This window comes from Pteropus alecto, unplaced genomic scaffold (genome assembly GCF_000325575.1).
Source record: "Pteropus alecto unplaced genomic scaffold, ASM32557v1 scaffold107, whole genome shotgun sequence".
NCBI lineage: Eukaryota > Metazoa > Chordata > Mammalia > Chiroptera > Pteropodidae > Pteropus > Pteropus alecto.
In genome coordinates this window covers 1,100,089-1,121,719 of record NW_006440619.1, presented here as the reverse complement: position 1 = coordinate 1,121,719, position 21,631 = coordinate 1,100,089, and the positions used below count along the sequence as shown (strand labels likewise).

General features: G+C 39.3%; 1 protein-coding gene across 1 annotated transcript in view; it reads right to left on the bottom strand.

The window, feature by feature from the left end:
- Positions 1 to 21,631, bottom strand: part of PAK3 (p21 (RAC1) activated kinase 3) — a 289,996-nt gene that overhangs the window by 182,778 nt on the left and 85,587 nt on the right. The window contains exon 2 of the mRNA XM_025050559.1: positions 10,970 to 11,030. The gene's annotated coding sequence lies outside the window, so the exon portion shown is untranslated. The remainder of the gene's footprint in view (positions 1 to 10,969; positions 11,031 to 21,631) is intronic.

The window sequence follows — 21,631 nt, the reverse complement described above, 5'->3', positions numbered from 1 at the left end:
AGAAGCAAAAATACAAGTAGAAATACCAGTTAGCAGACTATTACAGTAGTCTAGACAAGCAATGATGATGGCTTGAACCAAGATAAGAGCAGTAGAGATAGAATGGAGATGGAATGGATAGATTTTTTTTAATGTTTTGGAGGTGGAGCAAATAGGATTTGTTGATAAATAAATAAGATGGATGTGTTAGTTGAGAGAACGTAAGATCAAAAATGAGGCTTGGGTTTTGGTCTTGGACAAATGCTACCATTTACTTAGATGCAGAAGCCTGAGGTGGTGGTGGAGGTGGATGGTGCATGGATCAAGAGGGTTTTGAGGGCCATGACAAAAGTTTGAGATGCTATTAGGCCTCTAAGTAGAGATTTAAGGTTATAGTAGGATATATGAGTCTAAAGTTCAACGGAGGCGTGATAGCTAAATATATAAATGTGCGCACCATCAGCATGTAGATAATTTTTAAAACTACAAAACTGGATAAAAACAAACATGATAAACAGAGACTCATGGATTAGTGGTTACCAGGGAAAGGGGCAGGGGGAGAGGAGAGATAAATAGGGGTAAAAGAGGTCAAATATTTGGTGATGGAAGGAAATTTAATTTTGGCTGGTGAACACACAATACTATGTGTGTGTGTATACATATATATGTATATGTATATATATAGTTGAATTGTGCACTTGAAACTTATTTGATTTTATTAATCAATGTCACCCCAACAATTAAAAAATCATTTTAAGAGAGTACTGATAGAGAGGACGTAGAGCTGAGCTGTGAGGTGTTTTAACAGTTAGAAATGAGGTGGAGAATAAATAATTAGCAAGAGACATTGAGACATAATGGTTAGAGAGATAAGAAGAAAATTGGAGAGTATGGAGTTGTGAAAATCAAGAGGAGGGTGTTGCAGAAAGAGGGTGGAGAAACGACCATTGAATGTGACTCCAAGTAGGTCGCTGACCTTGACAGAGTATTGACCATCGCATACCTGGTGACAGAAGCCTGTCTAGAGCAAGTTGAGAAGATGATTATAAATGAGGGAGTAGAAACAAGAGTATAGACACCCTTTTTTCCCCTCAAAGTTTCACTATTAGGGCAGTGGAGAAATGGGGAAGAGGCTGGAAGAGAATGTGGAGTCAAAGGGGGTTTTCATTTGTCAGTTTTTTGAAAGCAGCAGGCTACCATTACATATCTGTGGAGAGAAAATGATTGATGATTCAGAAGAGAAAGATACCGTTGCAAGATAAAAGTCCTTGAGGTGGCCAGAGGACCTGGCATTTTCTGTACCCTGCTGTTAGAGTGCCTTCCAAAAGGGCAGTTTTGGAATTCCTCTGCTTCAAAATTCCCCATGGCTCCCCACTGCCTACTACATAAACCTAACTTTCTAGACTGGCATTTAAGCTCAGCCTCAGTCAAACTTTCCAACTTTGTTATCCCTCGGCAAGTCCTGTGTACCCTATGTGCAAGCCAACACAAGCTACTCACTGGTGTCTTTACACTCTGCATGTTCTCATCTCCAGGGTTTTGCTGGTACCCTTTGCCCTAAGTCCTGCCTCATGCTTCAGTGCCTTTCCTGATGCCCCAGCAAGAAATGATCCCTTCCTTTCCCCATACCTACAATATTTTACAATTTTTAAGGCCTAAACAAAAACTATAATCATTAGCATTTTATAGTTTCATCTTATAAAGGATATGAGTATGCTCTTGTTTAACCTCAGAATTGATTACTGTCCTGTCTTATAATATATTGAGCTTGAGTATGTGTCTTATCTTTCTCATTAAATGATCAACTCTCTGAGGTCAGGGACTAGACCTTAGTCCTGTGTGTATCTCAAAAAAGACACAAAGTAGGTGTTCACTAAATGTCGTAGAGTGATGAAATGATGCTCTATCTTCTTCTATGCATGTGTATATCAACTTAATGCAATAAATATGTTTCTGAAAGTTAAAAAGCATCCTGATTTGTGTAAATGAATCATTTATGGTATTTACCTCAGAGACTGTCAGTTTTAAGAAAGTCTGTCTCTCATCCACAGGAGAGTATTAAAGTTTCACCCCTTTACATGGCCAGGAGCTGTGGCATATGTGCATTCTAGGGCAGGGTTAAGTGTTATACCCTAGCAGGTTGACAGCTATATAACGATGTATATGGACTTGCAGCATTACCCAAGTTCTTCTGCACTAAGGGTTTTAAACACTGGGAGAGTACATATGGGAAAAACAGGGGAATAGACTACTCATAGTATTTAATATTTGTAATAATAAATAGTACTTGCATAGCATTTATTATGTGCCAGTACTATTCTGAATGTTTTTCATATATTATCTCATTTTCCCTTACAAATCCTCTATGACAGGCACTATCCATGTCTTCGGTTACATATGTGGGAACTAAGGCACACAGAGGTTAAGTAACTTGCCCAAGTCACACAAATGGCAAGTCGTTGGGCTGAGGTTTGGAATCCCCAGCCCATCTGTACTCCGGCTCTATATTGCCTCACACACCATTATACAATATTTTATACCTTTCTAAGCTGCCTAATTAATATCACTATGTCCTCACAAAAATGATGTGCAATAAGCTGAGCAAAGACTGTATGTCTATTTTACAGAGGGGTAAACTGAAGCCCAGTGAAGGGAAGTGGCTCGTTTCAAGTCATATGCTTGTTTGACCATAGGTTCCCTACTCTCTTCAGAGTAATTGCTCCCCTACACAGTACCACCTCATTTTTTGCAGGGAAAATAAGTCAGCCTCTCACTCTTTAAAACTGAGTCATTTTGACCCCTCTTTTTTTTCGACAGCAAATGAATATAGTTAATGTATGTAAAGCATCCAGAATGGTGCCCAGCAAATAGTATGTAAGCACTCAGTAAATGATAGTTCTGTTCTTGCCTTTCTCTGTTTCAGCTTCCATACAGCTCTCTTTGCCCACCATAATTTAAGGCTCTTCTCTAGCCCCTAGTTGAGCAGGTCAGTCAGGGTGGCCCTTGTTTGTTTGAGATGAGGTTACACAATTAAACTTAGATCGATAAATGAGAAGGCTAGGTTACCTCAGCTTAGTGGCATGGCAATAGCAGAAACAAAAGCTCAGAAGCAGGGTCAAATAGAGGTGACTAGTGTTAAAAGTTCCTGTCCACTGGAACCCCAGACCAGCGTTACCAATGTAACTGAGAGTCACCCACTCTCCTCACAGCCTAGCCCAGCTCTGGCCCATGAAAACAGCAAGTGGAATGGAGTGAAATGGGCCAAGGAGCCAGTTGCCTAGAATCTTGAGACCATAACTTTCTAGAGAAAAACAAATGTTGCTCATTACAATAGAGCCTCTATAGCTGGAGGTGTATGACTAGGCATGATGGCTGGCAAAACACGTGGCCCTTAACAGAATAAATCCAACTTCTGTTTAGTGAATCTAACTTTCCAATTGTCTTCCTTTCTCAACTTTAAAATTATTTTCCTTTTTCTTATCCTAGGAAAACATCAGACATTGAGTGCAATCACATCACACTTAAGAGGATAGCAAGGTTAGTGAAATCTCTTATTTTAATGAAAAAATATATATATATACACATATATGTATGTATGCTCAATTAGCCACAATTATCCTCAAATGTCAGTAGACATACTGTGCTAAAAATGTCAGAAAATATAAATGTTGAAAATAATAACATAAAATAATCCTGGCAACCTAGCAGTATGTAACCATAACATATTGGAAAGTGTGAGCAGTGTGGTTCTCCTTTCCACTAGTGTCAAACCACTTTAGCACTTTCAAATTGACATTCAAGGTAATTTCATATAGATTTTGGCCACTTTATCCATGCTTGCTTTTGTTGGCCTCTTTCCATATATCTGCATCTGACTTTACTTGTAGCATCTGTTAAAAATCCTTGGGAAGAAGTAAAAGTGCCTAAACTCTAAGAAGGAAGTCAATTTCATTGGGGACAGGAGAGGTGGAAAGGTCTGGGAAGGTCTGTGGCTATGGCTTCTGTCCACTGGGTTTCACTAGCAAAGGCTGCGTAGACCAGTGCTAGTTTTTATGTCACATGTCATAGCCTGAATTCTCCATCTCCTAGATATCTTTGAGTCTCCTATGCCAGCCCCCCAAAAAGGCACAATCTCAATGAGCCACCTTAGGTGGGAAATGCCAAAATGGCATATTTTCTTGGAGTTTTTATTTCACTAACATGGTTAAACATATTCAAAGGTCAACTTCTAGTAGTCACAGATGACAGCATAGATGTAGAAATTAATACACGTGTGTAAAAGCACTCTAGAATTCTGATATGTAGGTTCTCTAAAGCTGTACCTAAGGAACTGCTACTGCAGGATGAGAAGTAATAGTGGATTGGAGAAGAGACCTTTTCCATCATTAGTAGTAGTCAGGCCACCACAGTAGCCAAGAGGTACCCACATATTTACCCATGATCAGGGTCCACTGCCACACCTATTTCCATATTTCTAAGGCAACATTCAGAATATAACTAGGGCACTTGGACAGAAAGGAAAGGAAAAGGCCAGGAACTTTGAACTCAGTGCAGGGTGGTCAAAGACCAAATGAAGAAAGCACAACTTGCTCTTTGGGAATGTTGTTATTAGCCATTGAGGGAAGGTAAATAGAATAACAGCAACAACCAAGGGCCATCCTCTCAACATTTGGCAAGAGAAGGGGTAGCACTTTGAGGAATAACACTCCATCATTTTGTAATGTGATGATGACACAGAGATATGTAGCAGAAGCCTAGGTTCTCCTTCAAGCCCCATCACTAACTCATTGTGTGGCTCTGGACAAGTAAGTTCAAGAAGTTTCCTCATCTTTAAAGTATATATAGTTTTAGCTTCCCAGTCCACCTGTCTATTACTAAGCATGATGACAAAATTGTATGCAGTATACTTTGATTTCTTATCATTGTTGAAACCAACAAAAATCTCTGGACAAATAGGTTATTTAAAAATCTTCTTGAAATCTATAAAGAATTAACAACAGACCAAATATTATAGACCAAAACTGGAGTGATAATGGGAACCTAGAGATCTGAGTAAGAATGGAGGTAACTTCCTTTGCCTTAAGGACATTTTACAATGCCAAAAAACTATAACTTTCAAGTTGAAAGCCTTGTGGGTCAAAGAGAACAGAAATCAAAGCCTAGAGCCAAAAGAAAGTGAAAATCTGGTAGGAAACTGTCCCCAAAGAAATCTAGAACTCCAAGTGATTATACTTGCAGGATAAGAGTAAACGACACATGAGCATTGTAGCTTTCCAGTCTGAGTTTATATTGTCCAGGAAAAGTCAAGTCTTAAAATAAAATGGTCTCAGATGAGCAGTGCCCAGGATCCTGGCCAAAGCAGACACAAATTTTCTCTCTAAAGAAAGTAATTTTATCCTGGATCCAAAAATAATTTTTCAAGGACAACAGCTGGCATACAAAGATAATGAGACACACAAGGAACCATGTCTAGGAACTTGCAGAAAAAGCAAACAATAGAAACAGTCCCACGCAAAGACCAGGTATTGGACATATCAGAGACAGACTATAAAATGATACTTATTATGTTTAAAGAAATGGAGTTAAACTGTTCTAAGGTCCTGGTATTATCCATGATTAGGGTAAAAGTATAATAAAAAAACTAACACTTTAAGTACACGTGCTCTAATTTTTAGGTAGCAACTAAATGAACATGAACAGTTTTTATCTTCCAAACCAGTAGAGGGGAGAGATAAAATGATAAAAGATAAAAATCAATGCCAAAGAAGGCAAGAAAGGAGAGAAAAAGAAAGAGAAGAACAAGCAGAAAACACAATACAAGTTGTTAGATAATCACGTTGAGTGATATAGATGGAGGTGCTAAGGAAAAGTCGACAATATTTAACAAATGCAAGAGATACTTGTGATTTGGAAACCTTAGTAACAGTAAGCACAGAAGCAATCCTCTTACTTTCAGCTTTTAATTCTTGAAAATTCATTGATTTACACTGCCTGGTTTTCCTGTGAATGGGGTGTGGGGTGATGGGGTGGCTATTCACTTGAGCCCCAAAAGAAACCATGACTGATTCAAAAGAAATCAGAACAAGGGGACAAAATAATTGCAGTCTTTTCTTTATTGTCCAATCTAATGAGACCTGAGGAGTGAGAAGCTGAGAGCATGAACATAGGCACAGCCAGGGGCCTGGGCAAAGGCCTGGGCAAGGGCAAACACAGGACAAAATAAAAACTAGCACAAATATGACAAATTGCTGTTTGGACACTTGGCCATTCAGTAATTTGACATCAAATGGATTTAGTTTCATAGAACTGGCTTTTAGTATATTAATCTAGAACTATTTGATATGTATTCACTACATGCATGTATCCGCTGTCTCTTGTTGCAAGGGCTTAGGGAGCAGCACAAGGAAATGGGGATGATAAACAGGGCTCACTTCATGGTTGTGCAACTTGTATAGTCACCCAGGGCCCCACACTCAGAAGAACCTCATGTGTAGTAAGTCTATGTGCTCACTGTCTTGAAATTTTTTTTTTTTTTTTTAACCAGGGACCTCACATTTTTTCATAGAACTGGCTTTTAGTATATTAATCTAGAACTATTTGATATGTATTCACTACATGCATGTATCCGCTGTCTCTTGTTGCAAGGGCTTAGGGAGCAGCACAAGGAAATGGGGATGATAAACAGGGCTCACTTCATGGTTGTGCAACTTGTATAGTCACCCAGGGCCCCACACTCAGAAGAACCTCATGTGTAGTAAGTCTATGTGCTCACTGTCTTGAATTCTTTTTTTTTTTTTTTTAACCAGGGACCTCACATTTTTATTTTTCACTAAGCCCTGCAAATTACATAGCCAGCCCTGAGTGCTAGAGTGGTAAGGCCAATGGCCACTCACTGAGTTTTGGCAACCTAATGGCTCATGAAGGCTCCCATCCAAAGGATAAATAAATGCCCCAGAGGCACCATATGCAGCTGGAGATGTGTTGAGTGGAAGTGGTGACTGAGACACCAAGGCATCCATCAGGAAGTATTTGAGGGCTATTGTAATAATACCACACATCTATTTCTCACTTACTGTATACCAGGCACTGGGTAAGCCCTTTGCATATATTATTAAATTAATTCCTAATTATAAGCATTATGCTATACTAGATGCTGCGGGAAAACCAGAAATTCTTTTTTTAAATCCTCTTTTTCAGGGAGGAGCTTAATGTCTAGTTGGATAGAGACATATAAGCAGTAGAGAAACTGAAAATGCAGCATGAGTTTAAGTGCCAAAGGCATAACAGGTCAGAGCAATAATGCTATTGGAATTCAGAGAAGGGAGCTCCATTGAATTGGGGTAGTCAGAGAAAATTTCTTGAAGGAACTGAGGCTTGAGATGGGTCTTGAGTAAAGATAAATCCTAGATACAGGGGTGGTGGTTTCATGAACTTAAAGCAAAGAGACTAGTATGGGAGAGAGGTGGGAAATAGAAACGTACTTAGTGTGACAGGAACGGAGGTAGGATGAGGTTGAACAATCTTACTGAAAACAAGGTACATAGGGTAGGGTGAGAGAAGCAACCAGAGCTTCTGGAAAGAAGGTATGGAAGGCTTCAAATGCCATGATTTAGACTTTATCTATGGATAGTAGGGACAGCAGCAAAGGTTTTGAGCAGCAGAGGAATGGCAGAATGAAGGGGTGTTGGGGGAAGCTGAACCTAATAACAAAGACAGGTGTCATTCAGTGAGGCGAGTGATTCTGGAGCTTCCAGGGCAGAGTTCAAACTCTTTATAAGGTCACCTGGTCAAATTGTGCCCCAAACATTCCCCCAGGACTCCTCCTAAGAGCTACCACTCAAGAGGGCGAAGCGAGAACAATTCCGTCTTCCTCAACCCTCTCTTATCCTCATCCCTTTCCAGCATGGGCCTGTCTGGATCCCAGCTGTTGCCTTAGTGCCTACACAAACACTAATAAGTGCCAGAGCATTGCCATAGAAACCATTGCTTCATCTTTCTCATGGAGTGCTCTGCAGCTGTGAGGCTTCCTGTTCTGGGAAGCTTTTCACAAATATTTGAAGAAAGTGGCAAATGCATCCACTAAGAGTACATGTGTAGGAATGACTGGTGGGGTGGGAGGCTGGAAGGAAGGGGCTATATCATGGTACAGGGTCCAATGGGGAAACAACTCAGCTGTGCGGCCACTGGAAATTAATTATCTTTTAAAGCCACAGTGCTTTCCATTAATAGGCTGGGCTGCTAACCATGTTTTACCTCTTTTCACTATCACTGATTTATTCTCTAAAGCCTGATAGTCGTATTCTCAATCATCCCCCTCAGAAGCCCACCAGCGACACTCTGGACTTCTCTATGGTGCAGCTTAGAATGATGGGGTGAAGGCTGATAGAATCGCATGGAAAACTACAGAGCTGAGAGTTGTAGAGGGGAAAACATCCATAATGATAATAACCAGAAACGAAATCTTAGTTTATTCTTCACAGGGCATTGCGCTAAGTACTTTATGGGGGTTTCCTCATTTAATTCTCACAATATCTTTTGAGGTTGGTCCTATGAGCCTTAAATGGCTAAATGATTTACCTAGACACTCACAGGAAATAAGTCATAGAGGTGGGGGTGTGAACCATGATTTGTCCTACATTCTTAACCATTCTATCACACTGCTTTTCTTTTTTCTTTTGTTAATAATGCTCTTATAGTGAAATATAGTATGCATTAACAAGTGTATAAAAATGTATATGAATTTTCTTAAATAGTTATATTTATCTGCTTCCAGTAATTGATCCACACAATGATGATGAGTTCATGTTTACTAGATACTTAGTTTTTGCCAAGAAGAGTGCTAAATGCTTTACCTATATTCTAGCTTACGTAATTCTCACAACAGCCCAATAAATTAGAGACTTTTATTATCATCTCTATTTTAGAGACGAGCAAATTAAGGCTTGGAGAGGTTAAGTAACTTATCTAATGGAACTTGGTGAAGTAGGGACCCAGGTCTGTCTGATTCCAATGCCACACTGCCATTTGCAGTCACTGAGTAGCATTCTCTCTGGACCTAGGTTGATTCTTCTACTGCACGCAAACCTCTAAACTCTTCTTCTTTAATGGTATCTTGGAAACATTTTTTGTTATGCCTAATTTTCCTGGAGTGATTAAGAACTTCCAAGGGCCCAGCCCTTCTCTATCATGCAGGATGTCCCTCTGGCGTCTCAGGGTCAACAGATGTGTCTCAGCCAAGACATTATAGGAATTATGTGCCTCAGAGGATTCCTTAGCCACAGGGCACCCCATGGGCCTCGCTACTTTAAGGAAATTCATTTACCTATGTGCTCACACCTTGCTTTGCCTTCCTGGTTTGGATTTCAGACAAGTTCAGGACTAGCTACACTAATACTCCATCTCCAATCATTCATGAAGCCACATTTGTGTGGGCTGCAGTCTAGCCTGGTTCTCCAAGTGGAAAATCATCTCTGCCCCAATTCTCCCACTATCCTTTGTCTGTATGGTCTATTAAAGCATCAGCCTGGTCCGCTGAGCTTAGAGTAATGCCTGCACTTTTTCTTCTCTCTCTCTCAGCTCAGCACTAAGCAACTTTGCCTGAAGTATACTTCTTCTGGTCTTTGGTGAGTGGTGGGTGGTGGAGTGTGGATGAATGGATGCTATTTTCTGCCCAAATAAGAAGCTAAATGGCAGATGCAGGTACAGCTAGGTCAGATATAAAACCGGGTTTTATGAGATGAAAATTCCTCTCATTTAATGGCAACAGGAACCTTACAAATGGGAAGACTGTAAATCAGCAGGCAACATCCAGCACATTAATCAAACAATTTCACCAAAAGCCTCTTGTCAATCAGAGTTGTCCAGGATCTGACAAGGGGGCAGAAAGCGAAACTGGCTTTCAGAATAATAGTTTATTTGTGAGCATGGGAAGGGTGGTTGGTTGAGCCTGCCCTTCATATCACTGACTTTCATGGATCAGTTTTAAAATGTCACCCAAGGAAACACAAGCTTAAATCAAAGTGGCATAGAGGAAAGAAAACTCTAAGTTCTGGCTTAACCTGGGTTTATCTTAGGTCTTCTTTACTACTGACTAAGTGGATGACCTACCTTGGGAGGCAAGTCATAGAACTTCTAATAAGGAAGTGATGGTAAAAATACATCTTATCCAATCCTCTCTTGATGCTTGACTATATTTAATACCACCAGCCTCTAATGGCATCCTGGCAGTGACAGAGAACTTGCTACTCATCAAAACATTTCCTCCAGTACTTAGTGAGCTCTCAATTTCATCTATTCTTTTTTATTTAACAAGCACTTATATTACGCTTCACATCTGTCAGATAAAGATCTAAGCAAATCACAAATACTAAAATATTTCATCCTTATAACCCTATTATGTAGATACTATTATTACTCCCATGTTATAGGTGAGAAAACTTAGTGCCAGAAAAGCTAAGATACTCAAAGTCAGACAGCTAGCTAATAAGTGTCAGAGCAGGACTCTGACCCCGGCAATGTGGCTTTTTACTATATGTGCTGAATCACTGCACTGTGCAAAGCTCTTTTATTGGGTTGAAACCTGTTTACCTCTTTGTAACTTGCACAGCTTTGGTTCTAATATTTACTCTTTATGGAGTCCCATAGGCCACATTATATTTAACCTCAGAAAGGCCTTTTCTTAAGTTCAAGGCAGATTAGCACGATGGTAGTATTGCTGGAACAATGATAGGGCTAATACTCAAGCCTAGGTGGGCAGAAAAAAACAGAGCACTTTACTGTCTGAGTACTAGAGCCACAGAAGGAAAGAAACTCCTCCAAGGTCAAAGAGTGAGTTGATGACAGAGTTTGAACTTGAATCTGTATATTTTGACTTCATATCAATGTCCTTTATGATATAGTCCCTGACACTACCTCCATCCTGGACTCCTGCTCCCAATACACACGTTATTATTGTTGATATAATTGTAGCTACCATTCAATGAGTACTTACCTATTCTGTGCCTGATGTTCTGCATACATTATCTCATTTAATCCTCAGAACCACTTCTACCCTGTGGAATAGAAATTACTATTATCTTTATTTTACAGAGATGGAAGTTGAGGCATAAGGAAGTCAAATAATTTGCCAATAGCCAAACAGCTGGTAAGTTGCAGAACTTGGATTTGAACACAGATCTTTCTGTCACTAGAGTCTGGGCTTTTAATGACTATGTTGCAGACCTCCCCATTATATTCACAAGAAACCTTGGGGCATCTTGGCAAATCCTTTGTTTAAAGGAAGGTTATTAGTGTCAAAAACCTATGAATGAATACCTACGGCTATCCTCTTCCTGAGGTAATCAGATAATTCTTTTTTTAAATATTGGGATAGAAGAATTTGAGAGAAAGAAGGTAGTTTGCCTCATAACTCAAGTGATAAGACACAAGTTTATAACTGATAATACATGATTCTTGAAGAAGATTCGTGCTTGCTTTAATTTTACATGAAAGTTTTTCTTAACACCTACTATGTACCAGGTACTATACTAGTAATACAGTAGGACTATGCTGTCTGCTACTTGACAGGCTCGATTTGTTTCTTGCCAGAGTTATGCTGAGTCTCTATGATTAAAGGAAACATAATATTTACTCTACTTCTGCCCCAAACTGAAATATTTGCTTTTTCTTGAGAGGTAAAAACCAAGAAAATACCAGTTTTTGAACAATCAAGGGAGGGATGTGGAAAGATTTAAAAAGCCATCCACACCAACCCAAACCCCAAATGGAAATCCTCTCAATTTTAAAGCGCTTGCAGCAAGCTTAAAAAAAAATCGCCACAAATATGACAGAGGGCTGATAGCCTTCATATAAAGAGTTTACACATTTGTTAAGAAAAATACTAAAACTCTAATGGTTAAATGGGCAAAAGATACAAATAATTTCTAAGGGAGGAAATCTCAATGGCTATTAAATGTATGAAAACTATTCAACCTCACCTAGTAATAAAATAAAAATAAAGCAACTGTGATACAAATTTTGCCCATCAAAGAAACAAATTTTTTTTTAAAAAGAGGACTTAATGCTGGCAAAAGAATGTCCTAGAGGCACTCTTATACATGGCTAGTAGAAACTGGATAAACTTTCTATAAAGAAATTTAGTAGTAAGTATATTAAGCCTACATGTTTTGACCCTTTGACATATAACGGTTTGCTTTGGGCATGTGTGAGGAAGCAGGTATGGTTTAGGCCACAGGCCTACCTACTTACTCAATAGATACTCAGCACACACTACCTTGGACAGTCAATCTTAGCTACGTGTCTCTGGTATCTCAGTTTGGCTCTGGTCTATGTCTAGTGTCACCTCCTGCAGCAACCTTCCACACTGAGTACACTCAAGCAATGGCTACTTAACATCAACGAGCTGATGGAAAAGATGATAAACTATAAATATAATAAGCATAGGCTTTGGTTAGGCTTTCCACTGATGAGTCATTTGGCTTTGAGGGGCTTACTTACTTCTCTGTTTATTGACTAACCTCTGACCTGTAATTTGGGCCTGGTTTTATGAAAGTCTCAAGGTGACTTTGGGGAGAAGCTCTGCCAGCTCCAAATTGTTTGATCTTAAGAAAGCTACTTAACCTCTCTCAGAACTTTGATTTGGTCATCTATTGAATACTTCCTTCATAGGGTTGAAGTGAAAATGGAATGAAATACTCCGTGTAAATAACTTAGCACTGTGTTAAACGCAGTAAGAATAATGAATGAAGGGGGCTAAAACATAATATCTTATAGTTGCACAGCATTTAAAATTCTATTTTTAAAGCATTTTCTATTTTTTTTCTATCTCTCTCTAGGAAAGCCTTAAACATCTAGCGAATAATGTCTCACAGCCATGACCACAACCTCCACCTGCTGGTACACCATACCACTTCCACCCCACTCTCATTCCAGGTGCCATTCAGTCCCCAGCATGGTGTCAGTTACCCACAGTAAAGAACAACAGGTGGTTTGGAAAAATTCAACCTACTGCTTACAACTCCTTGTGGGCATTGCAATGGCTATTTAACAGTGAATAAACAGATTAGGAGATTTACGCAAGTCCCTGTGGAGTAAAGAGTTAAAACAAGAGGCAGAATCTTACCCTTGTTGACCAAAACTACCTATATTAGCATAGCACTGAATGTGTTTCAGGATGTCTTCCTGACATCTCAGTTGAGCCTCCCGACAAGGCTATGAATTCATCAGGACATATATTAACACTGCCAAAGGAAAGACAAGGAAATGAGGTTCAGAGAAGGACAGCCTTACCCAAGGTCATATGGTTAGTTAGCATCAGAGGCAAAATGAGATCCTATGTCTCTTCTATGGTAGTCTAGAGTTCTTTTCACTATACTACAGGTCCTGGCACAGCTGTCAAGGTCAATTTCAAGGAAGTGCAGTACCTCCGACAAGATGCAGAGGTTGTTCTGGGAAAAAGTACATGACTGGTAACAGCAAGCACACCCTTTGTCCTTTTTGTAATGTATTTGCTCTGACCTGGAAAATTGCCAAAGAACTGAAAGAGCAGCATCCATGGAATAATAAAGAGGTTGTATAAAAGATTAGCCAAAGATACTTATGTAAAAATTGGATTTTATACATTGTTAGAAAGGGAGGCTTGGAGAAGTAATCAGTGAAATATTTGGCCACAGTCTCTTGCTTATGGAAGGTGACCCCATTTTTCTGCTTTTAGGATGATTTTTAAAAAATCTCCTCTGGGCTTTTCCTATCTCTCTCTCTCTCTCTCTCTCTCTCTCTCTCTATCTATCTATCTATCTATCTATCTATCTATCTATCTAATCTATCTATCTATCTATCTATCTATCTATCTATCTATCTATCTATCTATCTATGATCTATCTATCTATCTAATCTTCTTAGGGGATATTTTAGCCCTCTGAGTAGGTTACTGTGACCATCTCCCAAGAAATAGGTTAGCCTTCAATTTTAATCTCTAGCTTCCATTCTCATGGGGAAAATAAAGTATAGAAATGAAATATAGAAGGGAAAATTTAAAGTAGAATTGTGTATGCACTTGTATGTGTGTATTTGTGTGTGTGTGTGTGTGTGTGTGTGTGTGCATACAGGGGAAGGAGAGATGAGAAATTGAAATTAAGAAAAAGAGTATCTAGCTCTGCTGGAGTTATGACACTGGGATGGCCTAAGCACAGCAGTCCTCAACCTTTCTGGTACCAGGGATCAGTGCTCCTATGAGAATCTAATGCCTGATGATCTGAGGTGGAGCTAAGACGGTGATGCTAGTGCAGGGCAGCAGCTGCAAATACAGATGAAGCTTCGCTCGCTCACCCACCACTCATCTCTTGCTGTACGACCTGGTTCCTAACAGGCCATGGACTGGTACTGGTCCGCGTCCCAGGGGTTGCGGACCCCTGGCCTAAGGGATGAAATTGTGGAATTATTTTTATCTATGGTATCAAATGGGTACTGGATTTATCGGAGTGATCACTTTGTAAGTTATATAAATGTCTAATCACTGCGTTGTGCACACAAACAGAAAAAGAGTATATAAGATAATGTCCCCTCACATGATTACAAAATAATAATAGCAACAAAATTAATAAGTCACATTTATTGAGATCTTATCATGTGACAATTATCACGATAAATGTTTTATTATCATTATTTTATTTATTCTTTACAACTCTGTAAGGTAGATATTATCATCATTCCCATTTTACAGATGAGCAAATAGCTGCTTAGAGTAATTAAGTAACTAGACCAAAGTCACATAGTGAACATCACAGCTCAGACTGAAACAAAGCATTCAGCTCAACTGCCTATGACTTAAACATTACACTCTATTCTCCTGAATGGATGCAGGTAGATGGACTCCTCTCCCTCCCCCCAAATAAGACAATATTTACTAAGAGCCCCTCAGAATAGCTGTATTATTTGTACTCTGTTTCATCCTTATAGCAGGTATTATTTGTCCCCATCCTATAATAAAGAAAATTTAGGAAAAAGAAGATAAAGAAAATTGTTCAAGGTTCCAAAGCTAACAAACGGCAAAGGCAGAATTAGAAGACAAGATTTCTGACTCCCAGTCCAATGCTCTTTCCATTATACTATGTTTGCTTGACAGCTTCTGACATGGATCCCAGTGTTCCCTCCTCTGGATCCACAGTCATGGAGTATGGGCTGGACCTAGTGACTTGTTTCTAAGGAACAGAATATGGCAAAAGTCATGAGATGCCACTGTAGAGATTAGGTTACTAAAGACTGTTAATCCATTTTGCCGGCACTCTCTCTCTATTGCCTTTTCAGCTTGGACACATTGATGAGTAAACTGCCATACTGGAGAGATCATGTAGCAAAGAACCGAGGGCAGCCTCTGGCCAGCAGCTGGTAAAGAGCTGAGGTCCTCAGTCCAACAACCGGCAAGAAACTGAATCCTCCCAACAACCACATGAGTAAGCTTAAAAGTGGACCCTTTCCCAGTTGAGTCATGCGATGACTACACTCCTGGCCAATACCTTTACTGCAGCCTTGTTAGAGACCTTGCTAAGTTGTGCCTGGAGTTCTGACCCACAGAAACAAAGATAATAAATGTGTTTTGTGTAAAGCCACTAAGTTTTGGGGTAATTTGTTATATAGCAATAGATAACTAACACAATATGATTCCAGCCAGCAGCTTCATTGAACATCTACTTATTCATAGCAAAAGAAATCCATGGCACAACCCTTGAGAGGGATGAGAAAAAAAGATCTAAGTGAGCTTTGTATCTCTAAGAAAGGATTGTGAATCCGAGGATCACCTCTTGGCCTGCTTCAATGTTTCCTCTACCCTGAAGTTCTGATAGCCATGGCCTAAGGTGGTACAGGTAGATTTAGAGCTTCTCATCCTCCACTGGTCACTGATCCCAGCATTTCTCAGTGCTCAACTTGTGTTCAAACCAAGTGGTTGGCAATCTGAGGTCAGCTTCTCCTCACTGTTAGCTTGGGAAGCACCATAAATCCCCTCTAAGGAGTTCCCACTGGGCCCAAGCCAACACACCAGGCTGTCTCCATTCTAGAAACTGTAGCTGCTCCCAGCTATTGCCCCAACTACAGTGTTATTTTGGAATTTCTGAGTGTGGGCTGGAGTAAGTGAAAGGTTTTGACAGATTCCCACAAAGCAATTAGCCAAATGAGAATCACTTACGCTCAATTTTCAAATGGCTAATTTGGTGTCAGGGAATCTTCTTTTAAAAGGCGTGGGTAGCACACATCCCAGTGTATCCTGTAACTATTTAGCTAGATAGCTTAGACAAGGGAGTTGCATTCCCAAATGCTGAGAAAGTCTTATCAAGGGGGTCCGTCTGAGTTCCTCCTTTGCAGCTCAGGTGTCTCTACAACAATTAGAAACAAGCTAGGCTGAGTTACTTTTCATCATATCAACATAATCAGCAAGGTGAATGCAGGCCAATGTGGGGCCTTTGCAGATCCATGCTGTGCGTGTGAGGGCAGAGTCCTCTGCACCAACCCTTAGGCCTATGTATCATGAATTCCTCTGTGTGTGTGTGTGTGTGTGTGTGCGCTTGTGTGTGTGTGTTTGTGTGTGTGTGTGTATGGGTCTGCAGGTATGGGGGGAGGAGGAGGAAGAGGAGAGGTGTGTAGCATATTTAGGAATGTGCACTCCCCACAGACATGTATGCTTGAAAAAGTATCATCTCTTACAAAAGTAGGTGATGTTGTGGAGATTTGGTTTCTCATAGTTACATGTGGCATGCTTGTATAGAGGGCTGTGGCCATGAAGACTGTGCATGTGTGTGTGTGGCTCTTGTGTATTCAGAGGGAGGCTATAAATATGAGAGCTCTACCCAGCTCTCATTGTACAGAATTGGGATGTTTCCGGGTCAGCATACTTAAATCTGGTGATAATAAATCAAGTCACAATGGGACTATGTCTGTACGTATAACACGTCTCAAATCCTTAGTGTGTCATTCACTTATGTGTGTGTGTGCATAAGTATAACTTCCTGCATGTTAGTAATAAAGAAAAAGAAGACAAGTATATGAGCATGGGAGACAGAAACTGACAATGAGCCCATCAAGAGCCCTTTAAGAGAACAAGGAAGAAGATCTGGCTCATTAAGTAGCTACCTCATTAGGCCCTGAGTTGCCAGGGAGCTGAGCCAAACCATTTCATTTTCTTGACAATTGATTCAAGCCTCCCCCCAACCTCTATTCCTCCACTTCAGTAATCAGGAGAAAGAAAAATAGAGCAAAATTGCTCCTACCCCAGATGAAATGTACATGTCCTCCATGCCTCTTCCTTTTCTAACAAGTGTCTGTGAATACCTGGCTAGCCTAGGCTCAGCACTGGACAGTCTTTCCTTTGTTTTTCATTATCTTCATTTGATCTACAAAGTATATTGTCCACAGGGGAATCTAGGAAAGAAGAGTTAAATGCAATACTGTGAGCTACTTGAATCTCAATTTCTGACTGTTCCCACAAATAATAGGAGCACAGGACTACAAGTAGACTAGTAAATGGATTATCTTGTACATAGAGGCCTGGGGCCCTAAAGAATCAGGCTTGGCTGAAAACCAGAGTTGCTCACATAATCTTTTTTTTTTCTTTGCCTGTAGTTACACAAACATGATCCCATTTTAATGATCTTTCAGAACGTTGATCCAAATGTTTACTAGCTTGAACAAGTTTCTAGATGAAAAACGCCAACATGGTAGCCAAAAAGAAATGTGTTACTCCTTTTTTTCTAGAGCAAGAAATTATAGCAAATGCAATGTTGGGCCTCTTAACCATTTTTCTGCAATGAACTCCCATGGCATTCTGATGAAAGCTATAGATCCTTCTCAGAACAATGTTTTTAAATGTATAAAATTAATATGCAGGATTATCAAGGAAACCAATTATATTGCAAGTACTCTATTATTTAAAATGTTGTAATGTAGTCATATATAAGCTTCCTTATTAACATGTTAAACGAGTTTTAGCAGCGGGTCTCAAAACTAACGTAATTTCAGAATAGCGATGAGCACAAATGATACTTCAAAATATTGGCACCAGTTGTAATGTTATAAGAAAAATCTGTGATTTCTATTGGTGATAAAGTCACAAGCACTGCTAATACTACTGGGGTTTATTTCTTCCATTTGTAAAGCTAAATTTCAGTTAGAGATTAGTAAAAATACAAATGTACTTTTTTCCCATCCAAGTTCAAAGACCCCCTTAAATTATTCTATCTGCAGATGCCTAAATGGTTAAATGAGAGAGAAAGAGAGAGAGAGAGAGAGAGAGAGAGAGAGAGAGAGAGAGAGAGAGAGAGAGAAAGCCAAAACTGAAAATAAGTCTGCAATAGTAATCCCCAAATAAGAGAATATTCTGATCACTGCTGAAAAGTCAAAGGAGGCTGAGGAAGATGAAGACAGTGATTATGTTAGAGGTAGAAAGAAACAACAATGACAAGTATACAATCAAATAACAACAGAGAAAAATCTGCTCCCGCCCTGATTTGGTTCACCAAATATTTGGAAGTCAGACCTCATTCAGCCATAGATATTTACAGTCACCGCAGTAACTGAGCATGGTGATGGGTCAGCATCAACCAGAATGTGTTGAAATACATTTCGTTACTGTCCTTTGCTCACAGAAGCCCTTCATTGGTTCCCCTCTATAGGGAGAAGCCTAACCTTTTTAGATTGGCCTCCAAGGATTCTCAGTATATCCCTCCTATAAGAAACCTCTAACCCTCTTAAATAGTTAATCAGTCCCTGCTCTAGATTCCCCCAGCCCTTTCTATCTACTTCTAGTTTAATACTCATTACTGTATTTTAGTTCCCTGCTTCACATATTTATTTCTCCCATTGGACCGTAAGCTCCTCAAAAATAGAAGCTATGCTTTATTTGTCTCACAGTAGGTAATCATCTTGTCTGTGTTGCATGTATATGCTAATGAGTGGAAAGTCTTGTTTCCAATGGATAGCCATTTCAAACAAATGGCTTTGGCCACATTACTAGTTCACTTTGCAGTTTGGTTGGGACAAGGGTGAGGGTGGGTTCCTTGGAGTTAGTTATTTACCAGTTGCCAAAATTATAGCCAGTGGAAAGAGTTCAGCTAACTCCAAACTGACCTGTAACAAAACTTAAACTTTCACAGTGAGAATTAATGTAATTTAAATGTATTGAAACGAAGTTAATATGTAACATTTGTACCACTGTTGAGCACATTTAAAATCTAATGAAAGGAGTGGGAAATGACCAGAAAGTATTTCATGATGTCTTGAAGAATGATGTCTTGAACTTCAAAAATCAATCAGGAAACAAGATCAAATTATTTCAGCCCAGTTCTCCAAATTTCCATCCATCCTTCCATCCATCCATCCAACATCCCTTCAAATATACATCCAACATCAGTCCATCTGCTCATCTATAATTGATGCGTACACCCAAAATCCCTTTGTCCATCCATGCACTCATCTATTTAGCCAACATAACTAGGAAGTTTAGTCTTCTTGAAATCTTCAAGGCAAATGAACTCTGTAGTTAATCTAGCTCTCAAACTGAGTGCCTTATGAAAATTCTCGTAGAGAGTGTTGAAATCTGATATTTAACAATTGTTGAGTTGAACTAAGCAGCCCCTCTCTTTAAAAGCTTCCTAGATCTTTTCGGTCCTGCCCTTTCTTCTCACTGCAGATTCCCAATAATTCTCACACATCAATCCTGTCACCTTCTATATAAAGTTTATCCTCAGTGAACACTAGTAAGGATCCAGGGTGGGAGGAGTCTTCCTCCTCAACATAAAGGTAGTATTCTGCTGTAGTCTTTTGATAGATGTGGAGAAATGGCAAGGAGGTTAAGGGAGGATGTGATAAAAGGAACCCCGTCTTAGAACTCACCTCCTCCCCTTAAAGATCCCTGAGGCTTCACAGGCTCCCAATTCCTTAAGGAGGGTACAAGAGAACAAGCAACAGGAGATGGAGAGTAACAGAAATATCTGAAAGCTATACGGGAGGGAGGTTGTTGTCTCACTAAGCCAAGACTCCTAAGCAAGTTTATTGAGATCCCAGGCAGAGAGCAGAGCAGCATGAAATGGCACTGTAACTCAGTCCCTGATTGGCACTGGTGTGTGATTCCTGGAATAAATGAATTAGTGCAGTCCAGTGCAGTCAAATGAAATAAATTGCCCAGAGAGGGTTAGCAGTCTTCCTTTCATCCCCAGGGAAGGGCCTTCACTGTCTGCTCCTTGGGGCATGTCCATTCCATGCTCTTTGATTCCCTTTTCATTTCTTGTTGTGTATATTCTATAGTTTATTTGTGGTTACCATGAGGATTACATATAATATCATAAAGTTATGACAATCTATCTTTAATTGATACCAACTTAAATCACATATGAAATCTCTATACCTTTATAGCTCCACCCACTTCCCATTTTATGTTATTGATGTTACAAATTACATCTTTATGTATTGTGTATCCATTAACATAGGCTTATATTTTTCATGCTTTTGTCTTTCAAATTCTTTAGAAAATATGAAGTGGAGTTATAAACACAAATTACAATGTTTTTATATTTGTCCATGTATTTACATTTACTGGAGAACTTTATAGTTTCATATGGCTTCAAATTGCTGTCTAGCATTCTTTCAATTCAACTTGAAGGACTTTCAGCATTTTTTTTCAGGGTGGGTCTAGTAAGAATGAATGCCCTCAGCTTTTGTTTATCTTGTACATGTCTTAATATCTCCTTTATTTTTGAAGGACAATTTTGCTAGATACAGAATTTTCAGTTGACAGTTTATTTTTCTTTCAGCATTTAACATATATTATACCATTATCTTCTGGACTACAAGGTTTCTGCTGAGAGATCTGCTGACAGTCTTATGGGGGAATCCCTTATATATGATATGACAGGTCACTTTTCGCTTTCTGCTTTTAAGAATTTCTGTCATTCTCTTTTGACTGTTTGATTACAATGTGCTTTTATGTGAGTCTTCTAAGGTTTACCATACTTGGAGTTTATTGAGCCTCTTGGATTTGTATATCCATGACTTTCTTCAAATTTGGAAAGTTTTTAGCCATTATTTCTTCAAATAATCTCTCTGTGCCTTTCTCTCTTCTCCTTCTGGGACTCCCATAATGTGCATACTGTTGTGTTTAATGGTATTCCATAAGTTCTTTAAGCTCTGGTCACTTTTATTCATTATTTTCTTTTTGCTCCTCAGTCTCCATAACTTCAAATGATCTGTCTTCAACTTTGCTGATTCCTTCTTCTGCCTGTTTGAATCTGCCTTTGAAATCCTCTAGTAGAGTTTTCAATTTATTTATTTCATATTTCAGCTTCAGAATTTGGTTATTTTTCATAATTTCTATGCCTTTGCTGATATTCTCATTTAGTTTATATGTTTTCTTTTTGTTTTTGTGTTTTTATATTTCTGATGTTTTAGTCTGCTCTTGCTGCCACAACAAAATACCAAAGACTCAGCTTAAACAATATAAATTTATTTTTTTCACACTTCTGGAGGCTGGAAATCTGAGATCATGTTGCCAGCATTGTTGGGTTCTGATGACAACTGTCTTATTGGCTCGTAGACAACCACCTTCTTGCTATGCCCATACGAGAGAGAGAGAGAGAGAGAGAAAGAGAGAGAGAGAGAGAGAGAGAGAGAG